General features: G+C 42.1%; 1 protein-coding gene across 4 annotated transcripts in view; it reads right to left on the reverse strand.

Annotated features, from left to right (window-relative positions):
• Positions 1 to 24,677, reverse strand: part of rerea (arginine-glutamic acid dipeptide (RE) repeats a) — a 122,758-nt gene that overhangs the window by 76,838 nt on the left and 21,243 nt on the right. Inside the window, exon 2 of one of the 4 annotated variants that reach the window (XM_061057662.1) lies at positions 20,518 to 20,598. The exons of 1 other annotated variant lie outside the window; for it this stretch is intronic. The gene's annotated coding sequence lies outside the window, so the exon portion shown is untranslated. Of the gene's footprint in view, positions 1 to 11,672; positions 12,192 to 20,517; positions 20,599 to 24,677 lie in introns of those variants that run through there. 2 more of the 4 variants (XM_061057664.1, XM_061057661.1) reach the window with 2 other exon arrangements.

Consider the following 24,677-nt stretch of genomic DNA (forward strand, 5'->3'; position numbering starts at 1 on the left):
TCACACAGAGCGGCGTGCCAACACAAGAGGAAAAACTAACATAAATAGATTAGAGTGACAGATACGACAGCTCTGAGGTTTCAGACTGACAGGCCGGCCCAGTCGGAGCACTGAAGGATGACTTTAAGAACAGCCCCCTAAAAACAAAGCTATTAGGTCAGTACACAAGACCATTTTCCGCCTAAATTATTAAGCTATGTGCTGCAAACTCTACCCTATCCTGGAACAGATGGTTGAGGTGGGAAAGGGAGGGGGGGGCAATCCCTCCATTCAATGTCTTATAAGGATCCAAGCCAAAAAACACCTCCACCTCTAGATAGCACAGGATACCTCTAATTAGGAAAGCCTATCATTTCATGTGCAAACATCTCTCCCCTATTTCACCACAGAACTAACCAACCATCACGACGGAATGCATTAAAAAATAAACTAAACAACGGATCGGCTTTCTAGATAACACCCCCATTTTGTTTGGACATGAACATGTGATCGCTGTAAAAAAGACGCCGTCAGTGAACAGCCTACAGTTGGAGATGTGTTTGGTCAGGGAAAAGGATGGCTTTAGGAAGAAGTGGGTGGAGAGGAGTAGTGTAGCTGCAGCCTTGTCATCCACCATCCCAGGCGTGCAGGCTGGTGATCCCATGCAAAGAGGGAAGCGACCTGCAGGATAATATGAATCAATGCTCTGTGAGGACCAGACATGCATTTTTAACTATAGCCACAGACAGGGCAGGGCTGGAGATATAACCTGATATTGCAAAGCTTTCTTCTACTTCATCAAAATAAAAATAAATAAAAAAGGGTACTTGGCAAGTATCCAGGAGGGATGATAGCACTGCTGAAAAAAGCAGGATCTGAGCTCCCCTATCCTCTGAGGACAGCTCATAAAACATGCAGGGGCTGACACTGGGCCTTGTTCAGCGGTGGCATTTCAGTGGACCTTGCCACAAACACACAGGCCACACAAACACAGGCAGGTTACAAAAACACACAATTAATTTGAAAAGAGTCAAACCTGCATGGTTGACTGCGCGGATCACAAGTGAATGGTTACTTTTCGTCCTAAAAATAAACCACAGCTGCTAAAGGCAACCATTTTTCCAAAAACATAAGCAGCGGGGGTCTGAACAATGGGCTTTCAGGAAAATGTGAGAGCAGAATGTGGATATTATGCAGTGTACAGTAGTGATCCAGATTAACTCTGCCTGTTCATGTGTGAAATGGAGACTTGATCTCTGACTGATAGTGTGCTTTTCCCCCAGCAAACATAAGCTGAACATTTTTCACATTTCCAAACACCTAACAACTGCAATATATTGGATTACACATCGCATCCTTCACTGTGCACCAACATTGGCATATTAAAAATACAGCCTGACACAACATAGCTCAGGCTGACTAAATGCCTGTTCCCTTTTTAGAAAGAAAGGTGAACGCAGCTGGCTGTGCGGCTGGGTTGCTGTGAATAAGCCTCAGATATTCTTGGAATGTTAATGTTGGGCTTTGACCGAGGCAGTCTCACTGACTTCTCCTCTCGTCGCCGGGCCATTAATGACAATGAAAATACTACTTAGCCCTGCCTGTGCCAATAACTCAGCCTTTTAAAATATAGAGGTAGTACCTAAATGGGTGCCCTTCTTAATATTTAGCAAACTAAGGAAGGACTAAAAGTGGGACTGAGCAGTGATTATTGCGAGTAAGTAAATTAACGGTATGAAAAGAAAAAGTCAAAGTCTGACACAAGCTCTGAAAAAAATCGAACATTTATGCTTTTAACAAGCAAAAGAGCAAAGTGTGAATGTAAAATATTTAAACATTTCATAACTTCAAATTAATATGCGGTGTCTTCCTCATTCAACAACAGTTCCCTTATGTCAACTACTCTGATAAGAGTTTGGTTTTACATTTAGGAGTTTCAGCATATGGAGAGTGGATATTCATGGTGTCAGATCATTGGAAATGTGACTGCAAACGAGTTTATAGACAAAAACATAAAATTAAATAATCATTTGTGATAATTAACCGGGCTCAATGTGAGGTAAATGCAGAGTCTAGGGAATCATTTCTAGAGATTATTTTACAAAATACATATGGTGCTGGATGATGTGTGTACCGCACCTAATTACACCGTTAAAAGCTAAATTCACTAATGCAATGCTTGCATTGTGTTTAAGCACACCAGATGCTGCACTCAGGCATACAAAAATCAACCCCTAGAACTTCTGCTCTGGTGGTCAATTAGTGGAATTCTAAGAGGACATGTTAAGCTACACTCCTGTTGAAATAGCTTCCTACTGCATCTGCAGGCTTATTAAAAGCAACTGTGAGCTTATCCACTACAGTACAGCATTCATCCATGTGTATACATGTGTGTCAATCTAAAATGTGTAGGCCATTGACACACACTGACACTTTCAAGGACGCACATACATAAACAAAGAAAAAAGCTGCTCAGCAACAGTATTTGTAGTCCAGGTTAGACTACTTGCTCAGCCAATAAATGGCTGGAGTGTAATGTGCCCTGACCTTCTATCTTTCTTTCAGCAGTTCCTTACATATATTGCTGTCTCTCCTCATATATCACTCGAGCAAATGGCGCCCTTCACCCTGCTCCCTCCTGTCCCCTCCTTAAAAGGCTGAGGGGACATCTTCGCCGGCTGTACTCGACTGACAGCGCTGGCAGCTTCCTCGTCGAGCTCAAGGGGAGGGCGGAACAAGGCTTGTCGAGGGGGAAATGCTGCAATGAATAATTATGTTTCATAACATGCCCCATCCCCCCTCCTTTATTAGCATCAAACAATAATTAATGGGGAACAAGGGCCACTGAGGAGTCTGCTTTTCGCTTTCTAGAACAAGAGGGTCAATATGCCCTTGTACCCCTTTTCTCTCTGCTTGCCGCAGACACCTCATTCCTCTAAAAAAAAAAAAAAAAATCTCTCTTAGCTTATTTATGATGCCAGTTGCTCTGCTGGAGAAAAACACAGCATTCCTGCTTCACTCAGCAAAAAACGGTCCGGATTACTTTACACAGCAGTTCACCGCTTCCATCTCCACACCTCTTCTCAGCAGGCCAACCCAACAACTCAATAATGAATATGAAATGCCTCCTAATTGATGTCTACGGGAGTCGGTGCAGGGCTGAAAATACAGGGCTATTGGACATGGGCTTGACTTGATTACCTTTTTATTTCACGTAAGAATAAAATAATCTCTGATCAGCAGTAGCAAAGCCAGTAGTGATCAAATTAGCTTTGCACTAAGAGCTCCATTGATCTTGGCACTCATCTGTGCAGATGAGACCAAGAAAGGCAGCTGGTAATCCAATAGCTGAGATGGGAAGTGCTTCAAGGACTCTACTGAGTTTACCAACCTATTTCCTTCACATAGAGGCAAGATGTTAGCGCAAGCCACACACTGGACTGATTGGAAGCCACGGCGGCCTAGGGTGAAATGAATAAGAGCCACGGTGTGACTGAAAGCAAGGTACTCGGAAGCTGAGAGTAATTGCTTTGGCCATATCTATCATGTAATGAGTAAACAGGATGAATCAAGCAGAGCTTAGATCAGTGCTTAAATGATCTGTGTTCTAACACTTCAGTCCTAATTCATGCTTCACTTCATTATCCAAGCAAAAAAAACAAAAACAAAAAAACAAAAGCAAAGCTGATATCAACGTAAAGGTTCCATTCACTCGAGTGTGAAAGTGCAAGGTTAAGAGAATCAATGTCGGAGGAAATCTGCCTTAACACTGTGATAACTTCATTGCCGCAAATCATTGATGCACGCCTTTTGTGATCAATTTTGCATGACATGAATGACATCAAACAGGAACCCCAGAGGGCAGAGAGCATATGAAATGAAACAGAGCAAAACTAAGGTAGTAAAGGGCAAAACACACACAGCTGTTTCGCTTGTGGAAATAGTTCCAGTGAAATGTGCCTGAATGGGATCGCTGTTGTGCATTAAGTGTAGCACTGCTACAACACACATACATACACACACACACACACACACACACACAAGTAATCCATCAAGGATTCATGAGTGAATGCTCAATAACAAGACTGAGTGCATTTCTCTCCTTCATATCACTGCAGCGAGAGAAAGAGTGAGAACTCTTCAGCAGCCCACAGTCACACCGCAAAAACACACACTCCTCTCATACCACACTAATAACCTTGGGCTGTCTACCAATGCCATGGCTTTATGGAACTGTATGGGCTCTAAATAGAAGCTCCATTTCTCACCGGCAGTCAGTAACAGCTCTATTTCAGATGCCCTGTCATTAAATATTTATCTTCGCAGAGTTGCAGATCATACCAAGGTGATAATCGTTTGAGAAAATCCAAATCTTAAGAGATTTTTTTTCCCTGCCCCCTCACAGTCCACCTCCATCCACCACTGCCACAACAAAGGCCTATTTTTAAAAGGATTATCTACAAGTGTTCCTTTAATCAGCGCGTGGCAGAACTGCAGAAATCCCTCAACAACGGTCCCAGAGGACTACCTTTCTCTGAAGCCTTATCAGGCGGGGGATCTCCTTCACCGGCAGCAGACTGAATGAGTGGGAGTGAGCGTGTTTGAGGATGAAAAGCTGCGCTGCTACCTTGCTATGATGTGCTCTCCAACAATCTCAGAACAAAGGCCTCCATTTTGAAGTGGAGTTATGATGGCACGGTGCTCTTAAGGCCCTCTGTTGTTGTGTTGTCCTATCACTTTTCTATCCTCTTTGTTAGCCCTGCTGTTTGTTATGCTAGCAAGATAAGCCACTGTTGTGGGTGGTTGGGTTGCACTGCAGCAACCGGTGTGGTGTCAGAGTGCCAAAGCTGACAGTCTGTGGGAGGGATTGTGGGCGTTATGGATCACTAGGAGACAGATGTCCGGTCTTGCCCCGGTGCTGACTCAAATGCTAACCCTAAAAAGTGCGTGTTTGCAAACTGGATGGCTTCCTGGTGGGTCTTAAGTTGATCTTTATCAGAGCAATACAGTCAGCTCTCTTTATCATGGCAATGTGCCTTTTTCTCTGGTGCAGCACTGAGCAGCTTTGTTATTTATGTAACATAAGAGGTGGAAGTCGACTGATAAACATTACAAGCTGTCTCTTGCAGGTAAACAAGCATTTTGAGTGAGCTAAAAGTAACACCAGGCCGTGGCAAATAAAGAAATGGATAATGGTATTTTTGTAAAAGCTACATTAAATGAAAGCAGTGAAAGCCTCTGGAGAACAGATGACTGTCTGAGCATCGTCAAGACACAGCAGTATTGTCTACCATTGAGATTCTCCACTGCAGTGTCATGCTCCAATAAGCAGAATCAAACCCTTTAAGCATCTGTTGTCTTTAACTCTCCCTCTCTTTGTTTGGTGCGCAGTCACAGTTAATGATTTCCTCAAGATCTCCATTTTCCACGTATGATTTACATGTTTGAAATGCTTAGTTGAGCAGACAAAGGTTTCGCAAAGCAGCTGTTACCAAGCCAGCCAAGCTTAATCCAAAGATTGTTTGAGCAGAGCTGAGAAATAAAAAAAATTTAAAAGCCAGAAGAGAATAAGAAGAAACAGACAGAGGTATCAGAACATTGCCTTTCAGTTTCTTCTAGTTTACATATCTACATTGTGCAGTCATCCCTTCCAGAGAGAAACACCGCCAGCAAAAACAATTACAACCCCCCCTTCCCGAGCACAAGCCTCTAACCGACTGCCTCGACTCAGCTTGACAATCAAGCCCATTAGATCTTTCTGTGAATTAAAGCTAGTTAACTTAAAGCACTGACACACATCAAGAATAGTCATTAGCCTGTCTTTTTAGCATAAAAAACAGGAATGATTTGCCGGTTCAGAGAGATCATCTCCCTACATGCAGCCTGGGGCAGCTCTTACCGTCTACCTCATTATTTTTGGAAGAACAGGGCTACTTATGAATCGGGGTGGGTTAAATGTAAGGTGCTCTTGTAATGACCTGGCTTACCCACACAGTAGTGGCAGCAGCAGACTGCTTAAGCTGCTCTTATTACAGACAAAAGAAAAAGCAGTAACTCGCCAACACTGTAAATATAAGGCTAAATCTCTCTCGACTAAGCCGTAAAATCAAAGTGGGATTGTTGGAGAACATAACTCCCACGCAGCTGCACATTCTGCAGTGGAAAAAAAAAAGCTGTCAAATGTTGGCTTTTTACAGATCCTAGCAGACCTGACAAGTGCCAATGATACCCCATGAGTGATAAAGACATTCATTCCTGCTCAGAGAGAGAGTTTTTCCATAAGTGATAGTGTGCAATGCTCCGCTACTTCATTACTGGAGAGAAAGAGGCTGTTGCTGTGTTTTCCCATTTACGTTGCCAGGGTGACGAATGAAAAGCAGGATTGCCCGCACAACTAATCAAATGAGTGAGTGACAACAAGTCAATATTTTCTCATTGTGTGGACAAGCAATACATCTACACAGTGACAGGCTGTGCTTCAAGGCTCAGCCAATGGTAGACTCGCAGCATTATACGGATAATGTGCCAATAATGTGGCTCGGTGCGGCTGTTAAAAGCAGTGCCAATAAAGACACCGTATCAAAAGACAACCTTTAGCAAAAAATGGGCTAAATTACCAACGCAGCAGACAACGTCTAGACTCTGTACTTCAAACAAACATACTGTCGTGTAATAGCTACAAGCCAACAAAGACAAAACTGTAATTGGACATTGATCTGTTGAGCTCTAAGGATGAATAAGTCATCCTTAAGGGGAACCGTATGTAGACACATGAGCCTTACTGAGATGTTAAGAGAATACTGCAGAATTGAGAACTATCAGCACGTTGTTAGTCCTGTGAGAGTTCAGATTTGATCATTTAGCTTTGATTCGTCGGGGCTCCCTCGTCATTTTTTAAAAGGACATCCTCTTAAAAACACAGACAATTAGTTGCTTTTGATGAAAAGAAAAAATGATCACTATGTAACACCAAATGGAGCAAACACCATCTCTACAAGCCTGGTTAAGCACAAGCAAGATCAATGGGTAAAATGTATCAGCAAATATTACCATTCACTGCCTGGCAAGTAATCATTAAGGAATGGCACTGATGCATTATTCATCATGCTGATGTATAATTCAGACTTAACAGCAGATTGTATGCATAAATAAAGCTGTGATACATTTAAACACATTAAATGTTTACTTGCTAAAATGGGAAATGAAGGCGCAGCATGATCGTTTCCCCCGCTGCTTGTCACTCGATTATTTGATAGCATAACTGAGGATGCAGGGGCAGAACGGACTATGACAGCCCACTAGTCATAAAACATACACCTTGTAGACATGGGCTACAGTCTGATACATGGTGGTGAGGGAAGCAGTATGGGGGAAGTATTCAGTAAAAGAAAATATACTAATAAGATATGCTGAAACCTTATTGTCTTAGGACATTAATATCTCTTAAAACATCTTAGCAGGACTGCGAGGGAATTCTTGTTTAAGAGTCAGAGCCGGTGTCAAAGTGACAGTCAACAGGGATGAAGAGGAGGCAGTGAAGACACAGGGGCTTCATCTCACAGTGTTCAGAGTGGGCTGGGCCTGCAGGGACCGCCATTCCACTTTATGACCATGCACTGAATTAACAAGGCCAGATGTCCCTCCACTTAACATGTGTGAAAGTGCCCTCCAATGGGCTCAGCTGCTTTAAGGATGTACAGACAGAGGGGGGGTTGGGGGGCAGGGCCCATTTTCAATTATCCCAATTTCTCACTCGTCTGCAGCTCCTGAGGTTTATTTTAATTAAAGATATCGGCCCGTCCTCTGTGCTCACAACAAAATAGATGGAAATTTTCTATGAACAGTTCTACATCACTCTCTGTTTCAGTAGTCACCCACCAGAGGGTACTGCCTCCTTAGCAGTGCTACCAGTTTCATGTGTGTACCATGTCAATCAGGGGCAAATGTACTCTAAATGCGTCACTGGTAAACCACTATCTCAGAGGACAATAGGTCAGGAAGTGCCAGGCCGGCTCGCTCCATTTAGAAATGAAACCCGTCTGGAGAATCAACGAGACCTGAAGAGATTTATCATCGTTCCTCCACACAGAGAGTCTGTTTCTGTGCAGGGGGATGGAATTGACACCAACAATGGTATGGACAGCCATGACTTCTCATTGATTTTCCGCCTGGCTTTATGGCCGGCCGTCTCTCACATTTTTCTATTGTAGGGGTCAAATGTGGGAGGGAAAGTGAGAGCGATACATTTTATTTGGTAGTTAAGACATAGTCACAAAACAAAAACAGCTCCAAGTGTAATTCAGCAGCATTGATTTGATAAGCATCTTACACTTTGTTTTTATGGGTCAAACATAGCATCTGTTTTCTTTTATGTGGCTTATTATAATTACAGTCGGGTCATTTCTGTGTGATTACATTGGAATACAGTTTAGTCATCCAGACTGTTATACAAATGGAAAAGATATCAAGACCCCAGGAGAGTTACTCATTAGAAAGAAAATTAGAGGCCCGCCAACATCGTATGAGTTACAGTTTCTATGATTCTTTATGACTTACATCATAATCTTAAAGTACTACACACAGACAACCTCAGACTTTATTCCTAGCAGCCATCATCCTGACATAGGGAGGGGGGGGGGAAGGGGGCAGAGATGCAGCGCAGTGCAATCCCAGTGAGGACCATCATGCGAGCAGATTAAATAACGTTTTTCCAATGCCCTGTCAAACATTGAGCAGCCTCTGAGCAGCTAGACAGCCGTTACAGCCTCACTCTATGAAGCATTGCTCTCTCTGTGTATGGTCGGAAACAGCCTCTTTGATCCGGATATCGCCCCTCGGATTCCTCAGAGGTGACACTCATACACGCGCGTGAGCTGAATGTTTACTAGATTTCTACCTTGTCAGCAGTGAGACTTGTGTTTGTGAGTTACACTGCTTCTATGCTTCCCTCGGTTTACAAGAATCAACAACACATGCTGCAGACTCAGGCCTAGATCAAATTGAACATCACATTTAATTTCCTACAAAAAGTGGCTGGAAGCTCTGCAAATAAAGAATGTGTGACGTGATATGCTCAATAGTATGGTAATGTGTACTGAGTAAGATTAATGCTGCTACATTCTCAAACCATCATCGCATGAATCCAAATACTGCAAAACAACTCTGGCTTTTGAGTTAAACTATAGGCTGACTACTTCCTCAATTCAATCCACATGTAGTGAAACTAAATGGTTATCCTAACCTCCGGGGAGGTGAAGAAGAGGCCATTTCGAAATGTGTTCAGAGAGACAAACCAAGGCAATTCTTCCCACATGACAGTGCAGGCTGAGACTGTGATTGCAAGTTACCCACAAAACCAAAATACTTCTGTCACATGGTTTCCATATCACATAGCGGCCAATCATTCTAATAGAAAGAACAATCTTCCCTTGACTCAAGACCGCAAAACAAAAGAAAAAACATGTATGGTCTATGGCGGACTAAAGCTATGACAAGAAAAGGTATGGCAGGAATCTAATGATAGTATGCTGCTGGGCTACACTTCAATGTGTTTCAATGCTGTGCTAACTGTAAGCAAGACAGTTTTTAAATGTAATTTTAGGAGAGCTTTGATATCATTTAGGAGACATCACCTGCTAAATATCTGTCTAACCTAATTTGTTAAAGTTATCAGAACAGTTGGATCTGCACCATTTTATCATTTTCCAGAGAGGGTGCAATATCACAACATTGCTTTTACATTTGCCCGTATCATTTAATAAATCTTTTAAAATAAAATACAAATAAATAAGGGTGTTTCGGTGAATCACAGCAGTGTATTGTATGCATATAAACATATACACTATATCCTTATGATTAAATCAATAATTGCTCTCATCACTAATGACTGTAAGATCACATGATGATTCTTAATATAAAGACAAGGCTCTTTTTGTGGGGAAATCCCACTCCGTCTCTTAATGATATCTAAACCAGATGTTACTGGCTTCTGAGATTATTAGAGAGGCAGAGTTGAGTGAGAGAAACACTAAAGACAAGCTTTGTCAAAAAGTACAACAGTAATCACACCTCAAGAGCGCCTTTTAACATATCCACACCTGCACACCTTTCAAACGGAGTTAGCAAATGTCCACAATCAGAATCAGGCTTATTGACAAGTACTTGTACACAAACAAGTCATTTGTCTTGTTTTTGGTGCAGGGAACTTGTTAAGCCTATATTCACGTGGATTAAAATTTCCTTCTTGTTGAAACAATGATCCTTTATCCGCAGAGCCTGTGCCATACATTAGCTGATGTAGCGAGTAGATTAATCACATCTGAATCATTAAGCTAGAGGTCACTTCTCAGCTAGCATGGGGTACAAAAAATGCTACAGGAAGCTGGGAATGATAGATGTTGCATTGCTAATTTTAAGGAGCCAATCTCTGACTCCGTGTAATAGCCCAGAGAGAAAAGCAGCAACAGAGAGGGGATTTCAGGAAGGGATTGTTTTTATGTGGCAGAGATTTGAAGGCAATCAGTCTCAGTCCCCCCCCCCAAAAAACCCTCTCCCTCGATTTGAATCTTTTTTTCAGGGCTGAAGCTTCTTTGTGCTTGCTTATGTGACCACATCCCCTGAGGATCCAGCTTCTGACTGGAGTCACATGAAAACTCACTATGACCAATTTCAAAGTAATTTAAGTTTTTAAAAAAAAGCCCCCCGCCCCCACACTCACTATAACTGCTATAACTGGAAAACATTAGATAAGCTGCCTTTCAGACAAATAACTGTAGTCTGATTTCAAATCCTAAGCTGTCCCCCCTCTCATGCTAAACACACACACAGCCCACTCCTCACCCCCACACCCCCCCCTGCTCTTTTTAAACAACAGGCACAGACCACCTCCCCACCAAGTGAGGGGTGCATGTGCGTGGGCCAGAGTTCATAGCCTCTGGGGTGCTGAAGGGGGAAGTCAAGTTAATTTGGTGGCCCTTCAACAGTTTGCAACTGGTTCAACCAAGTCTCCCACTCACAACCCCTTCAAAAATAAACTAGTAGGTTCCATTGTGACTGTCCAATAAACAATTCATGACAGGAGAATGCCTGTAAATCCAACAGAAAATACTAAATGAATCAGTGGAACATACATTTGGGATAGTTTCACTAAGAGCAAAAAAAGATGTATGACCAAGGTGCAACTTTTTCTAACTTGAAATACTTTGCTTGTACACATACAGGCAGGCACAACTTTTGTTTTCCATCTTTAGTGCATTTTTCCCGCTGGAGAGCAAGGTTACCATTAAGCTCCCCTTGTGTTTACTTAATTATTGCCACCTTAAAACCATTAGCTAGCTTAAACCCTGTCCCAGGCTGGCCAGGTCATGGAGGTTGTTGGGGGGGGGTCTGCTGCACAGTCAAAGCAGAGCCAAGTTTTACAACAATGCAGCCAACTTTTAGCTCGCCGGAACACTCACAAACATTTGACTCCAGGTCAAGCACGCTTCCAACTCCTGGTGTAAACAGAATGTGAATACTTTTAAGTCAAAGTCTACGTAACAGATTGCTTAATGCAACAACAATACCCGAATAGCGTATTTTAATCACACACACACACACACACACACAGCCCCCGTGTCTTCTACACCCTCCTCCCCCCTCAAACCACAACCGTCTTGCTTTTTCTTTTTTTTTTTTCGTATTAAACAACTCACCCGCCAGTCTGGTGATTCTTGAAGTCCCAAGACTGCTGCAAACAACTTGAAAACGCGATTCTTTCCCAGGTTGACCCTCCAAGCTGGGCCAAATCCAAGAACCGGGTCCGAACGACGCGAACACGGACACTTTTTTTCGTCACTACACCTCCCGGTTTTTTTTGGTTTTTCTTTTATAAACCCGCTGCCCGCACGGAGGGGCTCGGGCGAGCACTTGCTTCAACAAAAGACGGTTGCACTTTATTGATGGACTGTTCACGTCGAGAAAAGGCACTAAAACGTGCCCTCGAAACGTCTCCTTTAGTCCTTTTTTTAAAAACCGTGTTGTTGTTGCTGTCGATGGTAAGTGTCCACATGAAAAGTAACACAGCGCTGGTAGTTGTTTCGAGCGGTAGGAAACCAGCGAGTTCGCCGTTTACAGGCTCCGCTTCCTTTTTTTTCCACACACACGCGCTCTCGCTCTCTCTCTCTCTCTCCCCCCTCTTCTCTCGTTCTCTCTTTCCTATGCACACACACTCTCCACGCTCCCCCTATCGCTCCCTCCGTCTCTGTAACCCCCCTCTCCCTCCTCCTCCTCCTGTTCAGCTGTTCAACAGACGCATCCACATGGCTGACCTAGTCTTTCTTTATCCAGACACTAGTGAAGGAGAATTACCCTGACCACACTCAAAAAAAAAAGAGGAGAAAAAGAGCGAAACAAAAACATGGACTGGATTCAAATAATCGTGAGGAAGAAAGGGTGTAAGGGGGGGGGGGGCGCCAATGGGGTTGTTGATTGATGGCAGCCCAGTAGGGACAACGCTGTGTGCACAGTGTGTTTTTGTGTGTGTGTTTGCAACTGCAATGGGAAGGGAGATGCACGACAGCAGCCAAAGTGGCCCGACGGAGCATCAGCAGCAACCGATCAATGGTTACGCTTATGGGAATGTGAGTGAAACACAAAAAGCGGCACAATGAAAGAAAGCCATAGTAGTTGTGGATGTGCATTGTAAATAACGGCTCAATATCCAACATTTTATATCAGCACAATGGCCCACAGGAATGGCGTATAAAGAAGAAACTGAGAAATGTATGTTATGAATACAGGTCTAAAAACATTAATCTGCTGGAAAAACACACCAGGGGGAAAAAAAAATCTGAATGCTGCTCAGGCTTGTGTAGCTCATTTGCATTTTTGGATAATGAATTAATTAGTCACCCCACCCATTAAAAAGGGAGAAACAAGCATGGATGATAATGTGAATAGTCCATTAGCAATGTTCAGGGTTGGGTGGGGAGGGGGTTTAACGTCTAGCTCTATGCACATCACATCAAATGTAATCCTGGTTATTTTCCAAGGGCTCTCCCTAATTTTGTGCAATTTACTGATAGAAAAACAAATCAGTACATTTCTCTTGGTCATAATGCTATCAATGCCCAAAAAATCTGACCGACATCTCCCCCACACATGTTAGAGGAAGGGGCAAACAAAGATGGGCCGCATTAAATCCTAAATTAATCGGATAATTTCCATTCCACTGAGCGGGCTTGACACATTTTCATTGTCTTAAACATGATATTGGATCAATGTCAAAATCCAATTAACTTAGCAAATAGTTTGCACGTTGGGCTTTTTTTTTTTTGCACTAAAGCTCGACACCGACAGCAGGAGAGACAGGCAGAGAGGATCAATAGCAATTGAGTTGAGGGTGGTGTGCAAGGGGTCCTTCATTGTGCTGCAAACCATGTTGGTCGTCTTGGTTTCAAGAGGGGGGGAGACGGGGGGGAGAAGGTGGAGGGAGTCGCTGCTTTACAACAATGTGCTGGTAAAACCTTTTTCCCCAACTCCTGATGTGACTGTCTTAAGAAGTCGACCCCCCTCAAACGGTAACCTAACACCACAGCACCTCCCTTATCACTGTATGTATACATTTCACAAGGTCAATGTTTATGATATTTACACACAGAAACACACGCACTGCCTGCCTCCAATCCTGAGTTATACAAACATTCAGTGGATCTAAGATTGATGATAAGCAGGGGCAAATGCTTTTCCTTATGTTTCTGATGCGCAATAAAAGGGAAATACAATTACATTTCAAGCTCTGGAAAATTATTCTCCACGCGTTAAGCAGAAACCAGTCAAATGCCAACATTTTCTGTTAGTTTGTTGGGCTTAAGTCGAGGCCAGGACAGCACTGAAGGGTGAATTCTCAGTGAAGGCACTGAAGAGCAAAGCTGGATTGGCTGGCGGGGCTGGCTCTCCCCTCCCCGGCAGATGAGATCCCATTATCAGGAAGACGAGAACTCCACCTCCAGGATTTCACAGCTCCACTGTTTATCACATGGCTCTGTCAAGTTGGGCACCATTAACCGATAATGAAAGGAGACAACCGGTGCAGTTACAAGCAAAGCACTCCACATTCTACAGGCCTAAGCATGTATCTGGGAAGCTGACTGTGTCTATTCAATTCTGTTCAGCATTCAAACAGCCCGTCACAATACCTTTTTCCCCATAACACCCCCTTCCTACAGCTACACATTGCCTTCGATCCCAACAGAAGAAAAACGGCATCTTTTTTTTTTTTTTTTTTTACTGAACTCAGAGGATATGAAATCCAACAGAGCTGCGGCTGCTCGAAAGAGAATTATGACACTGTTTTTCCTGCGACACCCTTTTTTTCCCTCAAGATTATTAAAGCAGAATAATTCCTTGCAAGAGATAACAAATCCAGAGGGGGTGTGTGTGAAGGGGGGGGGAAGCAGCACAAACTACCCTTCTGAAATATGTTTTCTTCTTCCACATCAAACATAATTAGTACAAGTGTTACTAAACAAAAAGCCTGAAAGACTGCCTCTGAATCCAAGGCCAACATGCCCCCCCCCCCCCTTTTCCTCCCTCCCTGTCTGACTACTCCATTTATGGTTTATAGGATTCTGTAGCCACTTACGCTCATTAAAAATGAATACTTAACAAAAGCTGTGGCTGACACACACTGTTTGCTTTAGCCTGATTTCCCCACACTGGAGAAAAACAAGCCACTCAGAGGCAGCAAACATAGAGAGAGCAAGCAAGAGGGAGAGAGCCACATGGAGAGAATGTGCTTGGCAATACAAGTTAAGTCAGCCAGTAGCTGAAACAACAAAAAAAGTGACATGGATGACTGAGCCAAGCCTGTGAGAGACTTGGCAAGCCTCAGAGGCCCTGGCCTCTTAAGCACTCATATCTAGTAACTTCATTTAATACATTCACCAGGGATGAGCAGACAATTTGAAGGAGGGAAAAAAAAAGGGATTGAGAGAAGAAAACAGACTTGTAAACCAAGAGGAGGGTTAGGTTGTGGCAGCGGCAGCGGGGGTGTACTTCAGAGATTCGACTTTAACACATGACTAAATCTCTGCTGTATAACAAGCTAACTTCCCTGCTGCCAAAACATAATATGTGGAGAGAGAGAAAACGGATGTGCTAGATTGAACCTTGAGACCATTTTAAAACCTTTTTTCAGCCTGGTTATATCTGCAGGATCTGTTCTTCTCATATTAGAAACTTGATCAGAGCTTTTTCAAGATGAAGGCTTTAAAGCAGCGACTCTCTCTCTCTGCAACACGTACTAAATCCATAAAGAACAAAGACTCTGTGTGACTGCTGCCTCAAGTTACCGCTCCTCATGCTGACGGCAAGTGCTGATAGCCCCACAAACTCCACCCAACTCTGCCGGGAGGCTAGCAACAAAACCAAAAAAAGCAGACTTCAAATCATTCATTGCCCCTTTCAGCCTTTGTGGATTCTTAAGAGAGCACTTTACAAGTTCGGGGAATCCTAAGGGAAAATAGGTTCTTACATGACTAATTAAAACACAGATTTTGCCTAGAGGGGGGGTTGAGTGAGGGGGAAGCGCTACAATAATCCTCTCCAATCTCCCAACAAAGTAACTCAAGGAAATTACTTAGCTAAATATGATTAACTAAACTCATGTGGAAAAGATTCACGGTTTTTGAGGAACACCAATTCAGATAGAAAAGAAAATCTCCTTTCAAGAATACCATTACACTTTTCTCTACACATGAAACAGACCTAGCAAAGACACACTTTGGAGACAACCCAAACAGTCAGCTAGTAATTAAGCTGCTTCCTAGCAAGCCCTTTATTTGCCATCATTAACAGAGTTGTAAAAATGTGAGCGAAGCTATAAGGAATGGTATTTCACTTAAGGCAATGAGTGCAAGGTCTAGCCTCACATAGCTATCTTGTTTACATAGCTATTCACAGTCACATTTGGCAGCCTTGCAACACTCTGAAAACCAAGACACTTGTAGGCTACATATGTCTAATCTCTCTGCCAAACTATACAAGCTACTCAAGAGTGGAACTTGCTTGCAGCAGCCATTTGGTGAAACTATTGCATTTAAACAAAAAAATGAAAGTAAGTAAATCTTATTCCAGATGGAGGTAACTGCCACCTGGCAGGCAAATTGATCCAGTGTTAGAGAGAGGAAGCAGAGTGTTGTATTTCTTAAGGAAAACAGCAAAACCTGATTTCCTTATTGATATATAAAGCAGGAAACAAACAGGTTTTTTTTTTAACAGAAGCTCACATTACTTCTGTGCTCCCAAAATAAGGTCGACTGTTTCCATCAGATCGCAGCTGGTTGAAAAGAAGAAGGTAAAACAGGAAGAGTGTGTAAAGCTTACGAACTAGAAAATAATCAATGTGCGCTGCATGGTTATGAACTAACAAACAAAGGAAGTGAAAAGATGCAGACCAATGCACGTGTGTAATACCTTCGATGCGTATTTGACTAAGCTCCCTGATTTTCCAAATTCTTTAAGCTCTCACATGAACTGTCTATGTCTGTGTGATTCTCGGGGCCAAACAGGGCCTCATTCATCTGAATAAAAGAGCAGTTCAGTGCGCCACGGCTGCTTCGAGGACAGACTGTGAGGAATGAGACTGTAATTCCAGGAGGGCCCCCAGAGAGACGGAGTGCATGCACAGAGCTGTGGTGAAAAGAGGAAGTTTACATTTCAGGCAAATCCTTTTGTGAACAAAGACGGGGCAAGATAACCAAACATGTGTTTAAATGCCTTTAGCTCGGGATGCAGTTATGGAAATCCAGCAGCGTATGAGACATTAAAGAGGGCCCATGTTACTGAAAGAGAGCGAGAGATAGATTGACGATTGGGGCGTGTGATTCCTGTGTGGTTGCTGTCTCACAGCTAATCTGCTCAAATAGCCAGTGACTGCTCCATTTCACACAGAGCACATGGCTGTCTCACCCCCACACACTGCCACCCTATGGACAGTGGGGGTAGGTGCAGCTTTAACGCTGTTGCTGTGCTGAAAGAGGAGGTGGGGGAATGTTGGCTCATGGTGTTTAACACAAAACAGAAGAAAACCTCCATACACTATAATTCATTGCGTAGATATTAAGACTCTCAATGTGGTGCAATGGCCACAAAGCTGCATCTTTTTTTCTCCTCAATGCTTCGTCAGAAATCAATTATTCTCCTCTGGTCACACTCTGCTGCTCTCACTGTGTACGCTAATGATTTAGCTATCTAGTTTAAAGATAGTGATAACTAGAATAGCACTTCCATTATAGGTCAGAGGAACAAGATTCTCAACTCGTTCTCACATCTTGAATATTTCCAATTCACTCTCCTCGCATTCCCTTTTTTTTTTCCCTCCAATTTTGCACGCATAATAGCAAAGAGGAGAAATCTCACATGCGAATGTACAGTCAGTGTGTCAGTGGTGGGTGCGGTGAGAAAAGGATGTGTTATTCGAAGAGACGGCGCCCACAAACAGGGTGTCGAAGGCTGTGTTAGGAGATTAGACTGTTTTTGTGGGAACGAATGAGTATGAAAAAAATTGTCTGTGTGCAGTCGGAGGAGACAGTTTGGAGATCAGCGCTGAGGTCAAGAGGAGCCACTTAGCTGTGCTTTGGCCTTTCCAACCCCTGCAGTGCTCACAATCCACTGGTCTACTGTGGGAGTAGATAAAAAAAAAAAAAAGCTTGGCAGCAGACTGCAACTAGAGCTGGCTGCATTTGCTAATGCATGCAGGCTTTATTTATGTCTTTTTAAAGGTACAAAATGAAAATTAATGGGAATAGGTATGGAAGTGGGAAGCTCGCTCATTAGCTAGTATATATATTAGCTTAGCCTCACTGGAGCAGATCCCAGAAGGCACAAAATCTGGGGGCTTATAATAAACAAACAAAGCAATAAACAATCCCTACTAAAAACATACCTCTCTCTCTCAATTACACTTAAACCATGAAGGTCATTTGGAGTTTTTTTTTGCTGAACTTTTATTACTATAATTAAATATGTATATGCAATGAACAATGTGTGATGAAATATAAACCACATGTGCTGCTTTTTTCCTACCACACATTATTACAACAGCAGCAGTGATGAAAGAAGATTAGCCGTCCCTTTGATGTCGCTGCTCAAGAGATAATGTGCTGAAATCTGAGAGTAATATGTTAGGTGTCATTTATGATAACATAGCATGCCTGCTACTCTTTGTCTTTATTGTTTGGACTTATGAATCAACTGAGCATAGCAGTGTGTTTCTCATTATGCTGCTGTGGACACAGAGAATTACTGCTCAGAAGTGGTGAGCTGGAAATTCTGCAAATTGCTTGTTTGGATGCACGTACTCTGCATAATGCATGAAGGATCTAACATGTAATAGATGTGCATTTGTGTGTGTGTGTGTGTGTGTGTGTGTGTGTGTGTGTGTGAGGAAAAGAGTGTGCGTATAAGAGATAGTGGGAGAGACTGGGGAAACGAGAGATAAAGTGACACTGTTGAAATTCGATAATGAGCAGAGTGGGAAGCTAACATGCAGCATGCTAACTGTCTCTATCACAGGAGCAAAGGGGGACGGACAGAGGAGGCTTGTTGTAGCAGCTCTAGGACTAGGAATGGATGAAAAGATGGAGGAAACGATGGATGGGTGGAAGTGAGGGAAGGAAGAGGGTAGTGCAAGCCATAGCTCTTTCTGTTCCTGCACACATCAGCAGCAGGAGGGCATGGATACGCGGAGGCCACAGCGAGCCAATTACCAAACTCATTAAGTAACCTGCAGTCCACTTTGAACTGCAGCCCCCTCCATATCTTGACTGACTTCTCCACCGCTGTTGTGGAAAGTCAGATAGGCCCTGTGCTCACACTTGCACTTTTTTTTTTTTTTTTTTTTTTTTTTAAATGGATGGAGAGGGCAGTCGAAATGGCAACACCGTAATCACATTTTCACACACTTTCATTGGAATTAAAAGAGCGGCACATAATCAGAAGCTAAAGATCAATGGCAGGTTAGTGGTTTAAGGTGTGAATTTGATAAGGCATTGCACTGCATGCAACAGAAAGAAAAGGCATTTAGATTATAATAAAAACCATAAAACAAGGTTCAAGGCTGTACTAAACTCAGAATTTAACCAAACTGAAATGCACTTGTCTGGTAAATACACAGCTTTTAGTCACTTAATTAAACTCCTTTATCAGCCTTTATGACACTCAACATTTTGAACTCTCAGTTTATCCATTTAGAAAGGAGTAGAGCTCTGCTGAAATTCAACTGAATGGTTATAACCGTATTCATGATGATCGCTGAAGAAATCAATCAGAAAATAAGCTAATAGACGCAAAAGGCTAGAAGTCCCTCCTGATGTTCAATGTCCAATAAAGTAGTCTGCTTAATTCAATGTTTGCATCAGCTCTTATTATTGTGACCGATGTATTTGGAGAGAGGGAGATCTCTGTGGATTACTCATCTTTCAGTAAAACCTTATAAATGGCTTACACTGATGTTTTATTTTGAAATGTGGTTTTTAAAGATGTCAGCTTGTCATGCCATTTTTTTTAAGCATTACTCTGGGTAATTCTCTCTGGGCAGCAAAAAAAGAAGTTCAAAGACTCAACAGAAAAATGGAGTCAAATCAGGGTCGTATTGCCTAATGATTTAAAAATTGGATTTTTTAAGGGGCAGCCAAAAAATAATGAACGATGACTGTCGCATAAAAAAAGATTGATTTTTTAATCGCGATTAATCGCATGCTATTTTGTCCCTTTAAGCGCACCGTGGATAAGCCTCTACAGCGTCTCCCCGTAGTCACAGCGATGGAAAAGAAAGACACTGCTGCATCTTTGGATGTCTCATTTTACTTTGAACATATTTTAACAGCTCAGTTGACAAGTCAAAAGTAATATCCACCTTGTGACATCAAACATTTTACCGTTCCTTTTATCTGTTTTCATATAGTTTTTGATCCATCAGGAGTTTCATTTTCCGTGGTTAAGTTAATATCGTAACCTTTGATCTACCAGATAGTTCCTTACTTTATTTCAAAATAAAAGCAGGGTTGAATTCAAACAGCAAGTCAAGTATTCATTTTTGTTGTGTTACATTTGTGTAACATTTTTAAAAGTGAAATAATGGAATTTCACACATGCGATTAAAATGCGATTAATAACAATTTACTATTGAGATAACCCAAAACTTAGAAATGTGTTAGCATGAGTTAGCAGATTAAGATTGAAAGAGTGGCAGACTCAAACTTAGTCCTCCAAAGAGACAGTAAGTGGCAGGGAAGGATTCTTCAAGGGGGAGGAGGAGGACAGCATAGAAGATGAAGTAGAATGGAAGGGTGATGATGATGATGATGATGGAGAAGAATATGGTTGAGGGAGAACCAAGGGCAGGTAGAGAGCATGATCAAGGTCCACTAGTTGGGGCAGGAATAGAAACATATTTGGGGGGGAGTGGGGAGGGTGTTAGTGCAGAGATTAAAAAAAAAAAAAAAAACCCTGCTGTGTTAGTCAGTGCTCAAGTGTCACAAAACATTGTTGACTAACCTTGACTGCATTCACCTCCTAGCTCACTGCCACATTTCCTCTCAACAAGTATTGACACAACGACAGTCTGCAAGAGAAGAACTGAGGGGACAAAAACAGACACACACAGAGGACAGGGAAAAAAACATGAATGGTGTGTAAATGGAACAAACAAGGTGATAACAGCTTGACAGTAGAGGTGTATGCATGGGTGAAGACGGCTGCAATATTTAGCATCATGTTGAGCACATGGTGAATGTAGACACTGAAAAACACAGGTGCACACACAGAAAAATAACACCATTCAATGTGCAGTTCATATTTTCTTTGACGAGATTGTGAGCATTTATTCTAAGCCGTATTCATTTCACTCCTCTCAATAAACCTCTCTGGATGCAAGCAGATCTAGGCACTTATACCTGCCACACACACACACACACTGTAAAATACACACACATACAGTCCCCCAACCCTGCACCTCCTCCATTATCCCAAGAGCCCTCCCCTCTCTGACTTGCTTGACAAGAGCTTGGAAATAAAAACATCATAGCTCTGCCTCGCAGCACCTGTTCAATAACATTGACATTTCACATTCAGCATCCGCACACAGAGATTCCCTGCATTTACTCTCTTTAACACCTGGAAACGCAGCGCGCGCACACACACACACACACACACACACACACACACACACACAAAGACATTCTCATTCTGCTATGTTTCAATGCAAGGCATTATCATACTGCACTGACTGGGGATCTTTGTACGTGTGCCTTTCTAACCATCCCGCATTTATGCCTGCAGAGATGTGCACAGCGTTGCAATGCAAATTAATTGCTAGGTACACATTTTAATTTCATCAAATCATTGTTCCCAACTCACTAATTAAAAGATAGTGAGTTAATGTCATTATTTTAAGGAAACGTTTATTGGACTAAATTATCAATTATTTCTTTGGTTTGTGTAACTTAATTGTTGGAGCTGAACTGAAATATATCATGAGAACAATTTTGAAAGACTGCTTAACATACTTTAAAATTATAAAGAGTATGAGATCAGAGATCTGTGTGTTTTTTTTGTCATTATCTGTTAGGTCTGTCTCTTTCAAGGCAAATTAAATGAAGAGCAACTAATGAAAATGTATCTGTCAGAGGAATATGTGCAGGATTGTGTTGGGGCTATTCATCCTCAAAAGAAAAAGTGTATCTGGAACTAATTATTTATTGACAGCAAAGCTTGTACAAAACAAGGACACATATTTACAAGATGTAAAGAAATATATCCTGTTATTATTCATGCCCTCCTTCTGATGCAATATGCCTGTAGAATGGGTTCGCATTTTGATGTGAAATGGTCTGTTTCTGTTTGAATCAGAAAATCACGCTGGGTGTGCCATGAATAAATCCAAACATTTCTATGCATGCAATCTCAGCACTGTTCAACAGCACAGCAAGCAGGGTAAAGTGTCATAAATAGCACAAATACACACAACAACCATGCAGATAAGCACATAATATTTATACTCATGTTGTGATCAAAATAACCAAAGGGGATTAGGAGATCACAGATGTTTGATGTAAACATTTGGCATGTTTTTATATATATATATATATATATATATATATAGTTGCACAATGAAACTCTAAAGCATGTTTTCTATACAAAGCTGCCACCAGAAGAGAAGATGAAATGCACGTTGGGTAAACCAGTGCCAGGGCTGAAAAGTGTCACCAGGTGCAGCCTAACCTGGGCAGCTGAGCAGAGACATCTGCTTGATGGCATTAAAGCCATCAGAGCGGTGCCATAACCACAGATTAAATGGCCTTAAATCTGGGGATTAGATCCATGTATGAATAGCTCACATTGATTTTCTGATCCCTTCGGTACCTTTGGGATTTTCACAGTGACAGACAATGTGGTGAGTTTTTTTTTTTCTAAACAACTAAAATCTGTCTGTGAATAACCCATCTCATTTTTTTTTCTTCAAATAGTCATACTTCAGCCTACAGGCTGTTTCCAAATTGCACAAGGCATGCACCATCATTCCTTTGACAAACTGTCCATCCCATCCAGTCTCTCCGACTAGTCACAACAGAGCAACTAAAACAAGCTCAACAGGCCTAGAAATGTCCATTCCTATATTCTAGTTTGTGAGCTCATGTGAAAGATCACTTCCATGATCTGCCAGTTGAGTGTTATTATATGTGAGCACAGTGCGCTGATGGGGATGATGACAAAGACAAAGTGGCCCTTCCTTTAGCTGCCCTGCTCTCAGTCATATGCACATTAAATTTCTCACACACACATTCAAATTCGCTCAGCTCCAATGACACCTTTTTGACTCAACAACAGTCCTAAAATCCCGAGCTGAAACCCTGATCCCCTCTGACCACCGTGGCCCTTTGAAAGCTAGCTGACATCAAAGACAAGTGCTCCTCTTTCATGACTTTAGTCCAGCTCTCAGTCTGCCAGTGTCTATGTCCACCACATGCTCTTCAGAAAAGCTATTATTTTAACACCAGGCTTAAGCTCAACTATACAAGTAAAGATTCCATAGATACCTCTGTTGTATCTTTACAATTCCCAAACTCTGAAGAGGTAGGTGTCCAGTGTCCCCTGTGTTTATATGAGTAATGGTTCAATCATTACATTTGATTACTGGATGGGTGCTGTCTCTCGTGGCAGCTTTGGGATGAAAATATGACTCAATAAGCTTCAGCACTTATTGGTTCTATCACCCAAAAAAAAAAAAAAAAAAATCATGATTCTTGGTGATTATATATTTTAAAGCAAGATAAAAAAAAAAAACTTCATCCAACACTGCTGCACAACTGATTTGATTTCATGGACATACGGATATAAAATTATTAATAAATAATCAAAATGTTGTTGTTGTTTTTTTACTCAGCTTGTGAACATGAGCATTTCATCAGACAGTCTGTTTCCTTTAGATTAACAGGTTTTGGTTGGTGATGGTGACTGCCAAGGTTGCCAAAAGGCTGAGGATGAAAAGAGGAGTGAAGACAATCTGATCCAAAAAAGTATACTGGTCAAGAAGAATAGCACTTCTGTTTTTTTTGTTGTTGGAATAATTCTGGATTCAGATTCAGAAACGTTACAAACACAGGTAGTGTGCCAAACAAAAGAAAATACGTTACATCAGCTACAATGCACACTTTAATATTTGTTTAATACAAATCATATCGTCATTGCAGTATTGGCAAGTACTGCATATTTTTGCTGGACTATAATTATACCTTTATCTCTACAGGAAAAAATGCATTTAAGATGATGGAACATAATGTACAATCTTCACCTCTAGTCAGCTTGGCAACCATATTTGGCTTACAGCAGCAACTGGATTCCCTCATCCAAAATGGCTGCACTGGTCATCATGGCTGACCTTAGCCACCTATCAAACCAAACTAAAGCAATTACCTGTTGATTAGTGTGCACTGTGAGGCAGCTCCATTAACCTTTGAGTGTGTGGAGACTGCAGTGTGTAGCCAAGTGGAACACTATCCTAACTACAAGCAAGGTGAGAGAGAGAGAGAGAGCGAGAGAGAGAGGGAGAAACTCTGTGTGACAGCAGAGCAGCTCCTATTAGGTAAGCACATTGAACCGTCAGTCTGCAGCATTCATCAACACACAGAATGCCAGTCAGCAGCACCAGCAGGGTGAATCTGCCTCTCCACTATGCTGCTGTTACTTTGGAGAAGTGAGGAGGGGAAGGGGGAGGCATTTGCAAAGCAGCTTTGGATTCCCAGCACTTGGAAGTGCAAATGTATCTATGCATGGTTCGGGTGGTTTTAACTAGCATTCCCACTACAAGCCCTAATAGATCTGCTATGGATGCTAATGATATCATTATCATACATGCAGTGTAATTATCTGGACCCGGGATGTGCCAAGATCAATGGACGGCAAAATCTGAATCAATTGATTAGTCTGCCACTGTTAAGCCGCTGAAACATATTTTGCGCACAGTCAATGTGCTGTTGGATGTGTGGTAAATGAATTGGGTCCTTGCCTGTTTTTTCAGAGAGCAGCATCCAGACGTGGGGTTAGGCGAGTGGATCGGTGCCATATGAGATGTTAGTCGAATTGGCAGGGCTGATGATGAGCCTCCTCCGCTCATCTTAATGTCAACCACAGCCAGTACTATTACTCCAAAAGACTCA

The sequence above is a fragment of the Labrus mixtus genome, chromosome 15 (genome assembly GCF_963584025.1).
Source record: "Labrus mixtus chromosome 15, fLabMix1.1, whole genome shotgun sequence".
Lineage (NCBI taxonomy): Eukaryota > Metazoa > Chordata > Actinopteri > Labriformes > Labridae > Labrus > Labrus mixtus.